We start from the raw sequence: 3,212 nt of genomic DNA, 5'->3' as shown, positions 1-3,212 counted from the left end.
GAACTTGAGGGAATCGTTTGAATGCAGTAGTGCAGAACTATTTAGAGCGGCAGTCCACAGGGTCCGCATAGCCATGATGATTTCCAACCTTCGGTAGAAGGTGGAACTTAAAGAAGAAGAAGAAGTAAATTTAATTATTGTATAAACTGAATAAGATATTTAAAAATACCAAGTTATGTTAAAAAATATTACCAAAATTAAAAATACCAAGTTATTAAAATTTAAATATAATATTTAAAATTAAATAAAGTAATTTTTTTATTTATGTATTTTTTATATTTAAACAAAGTCATAAATTATTATGTTTGTAACAAAGCACATGTTGTTTACTTATGACAAACCTGTCAAATTCAGACCAAATATTAATAATAAAATATCATTTGATAATAAATTTAATATTAGTAAATTGATAAATTATAAATATATAATATAAAATAATATAAATTATAAATATAAATATAATATTTAAATAAATTTAATTATTATATAGAAAATAATATGTTTAAAAATAATAATTGTATTTATATGAAATTATTTTAAAAAAAGAATTATTATAAAAATTTAAACAGATGATTCAATATTGTTATTAATCGGATGACATTTAAGTATGACTTGTATTAAATTTTGACAATCGTTACAAATCGAATCTTTTAGTGACATATATTTTTATTTTTTACTTCTCATTAAATGTCTATATTATTTTGTTAGTTATTTTTTATGCAGTTTTTAGTTTAAGCCTACTTAGAGATGATGACTAGAAACAAATTAATCGAGAGTAGTAAATTGATGTCAAGAACCGCTATTCTATGACGCTACTCGTGACAACGCCGTCTTGTGGCGCTAGTTTTGTGACACCTGCCTCAATATTTTACTGTAGAGAAAAAAAAAAGTAATACAACGCCAGTACAGAAGCTTCGCTTTAAAATAGTAAGTTTAGAATGAGTATATTACAGGAAATAAATATATAGAACATTTTGTTAGTAAAATCAGAAATCATACGTTGATACGTTTAAAGCACGTTTGTGAGTGTGTGAGTGTGTGTGTGTGTGTTTGTATGTGGAGAGAGAGAAAAAGAGAGAGAGGAACGACGAAATGATAATCATATAATAACAGGATTCACTGAGATGCAAGCTGCTGAAAGAATAGGGAAGCCAAAGGAAACATAGTGCGAGAGGATTGACATCCGCAATGTTTAAGTTAGGAACTTATGGGAAGATGTAATTAGGAAAGCCGACGCTGCATTAAAATAGCGAAAATAATGATAATACTATATAATTACATAATTTGTAAGTAATTTTCTTAGCAGTTAGTTTTTAAAGAAAATGTTTGACGGAATATTCGATGTATGAAGTTGTTCATTCTACGAATTTGATTTTTTGATATGATTGATATAATAATTCTTATAAAATGCAAACATACTATCGCGTAATATTTCTAGGTTATTCTTTTCTGAAAATTGCCATAATTGTAATTGGTGTAATAAAAACAGCAATTACTGCAACAGGTATATATAATGTATAATTTATTATATTTTGTAAATCAATTTGTATTCTAATTGTTATTTTCAAGGTATAATTATCTCGATAGTAACTAAATAAGTTGTTGTCTAGAAGTTTTATTTCTATTCTAATTTAATTTTGAAGAAATTTTATGCGTGAAACATAACAGTCATTCGAACAGTTCATTTTGTATAGTCGTAATTATTATATTTTACGAAAAACTATGCGGTATTCAGTGGCGGCCGGTCAGGGTCGGCAGTGCCGACCCACACCTTTATAGATATTATAGATTTTTTTAATATTTAATTTAATCAGTATTTCAATAATTAATTGTGGCAGATAATCAGTTGATGTCATTTTTTTTTGTGAAATAAAAAAAATATCTGTGAGATAATAAAGACTAAATTTTATTCATGGTTTTTAAAAGAATTCGACCAATTCGACCAGACTAAATTTTATTCATGGTTTTTAAAAGAATTCGTCCAATCTGAGCGTTAAGTGATATCTGCGTAAGACACTTTTCAAATTAATGATCCGATATCCGAGACATCCATCCGCCTGTAAATTCTTAAAAAGGCACGTTTTGGGTTTTCGGCAAGCCGATCCCAACCTTGACGATTTACTTGTAAAAATCATCGGAATATTAGTTGATTAGCAACCAAACATACATTTCTTTCCATATGAACTTATTTACCAAGTACTGCAAATTTACATTTGCCGATGCTTCATTTGGATTGGTGATTGGTCGCAAACTGTACATTGCGAGCGCGGGATGAAATTTTATTTCATATAAGAACGTAAGTAGTAAAGTGAAGTGATATTCAGTGCACGAACTAGCCTTTCTTTCTGCGATTTATTTTTATTTTCTAAAGTAATACTGTGATACGTTACGTCTGCCGTAAATAGTTAAAGGTTAAAGGGTTTTTTGACATATTAGAAGTTTTTTTTTAATTAAAATGTAAACAAATTCAGGTAAATTAAACTAAAAATGCAAGCTATGGGAGAAACTGTAAGTATTGATAAGTCTGATATTGTAAATTATATTTTGCAAAATGGGTTTTCATCTATTCCATACGACGAACAAATTGTTATTAAAAATAATGGGCGTCCTTTGCCTAAAACGTCCCGGCTCATAAATATTAGTGCGGGTAAGGGAAGTAATAGATCATTTTCAGATAATTGGTACAGCAAGTACTCATGGCTTACCGGGAGTGAAATAAAAAACAAACTTTTCTGTTGGCCCTGCATTTTATTTTCGAATTATATATTATTATATTATATCATATTATATCATATATTAATTTAAACTAATTATTTAGGGCTTTACATAAACATGATATTTCGAAAGATCATAAATACAGCCGGATTAAATTAGATTTATTTGGAAAACAAAATATCTATGTTTCATTAGATAATGCCCAACGTGAAAATGCTATTAAGCATAACGAAATTGTAAAAAATAATCACGCAGTTTTACGTCGTTTAATTGATATTGCAATTTTTTTAAGTTGTCAAATTATCTTTTAGGGGACACGATGAATCGGAGTATTCGTTAAATCAAGGTAATTATAGAGAACTAATAAAAATGTTTAAGAAATATGATTTGGAATTTTATAATTTACTTTCTGATTCGAAGACATTTAGCGGTGTATCTAAAACAATATATATATATATATTTAGGGATTCTACAGTATTCACTGCCTTCCCTCGCTC

The sequence above is a fragment of the Diabrotica undecimpunctata genome, chromosome 2, assembly GCF_040954645.1.
Source record: "Diabrotica undecimpunctata isolate CICGRU chromosome 2, icDiaUnde3, whole genome shotgun sequence".
In the NCBI taxonomy this organism is placed as follows: Eukaryota; Metazoa; Arthropoda; class Insecta; order Coleoptera; family Chrysomelidae; genus Diabrotica; species Diabrotica undecimpunctata.
This window is presented reverse-complemented; position numbering follows the sequence as displayed.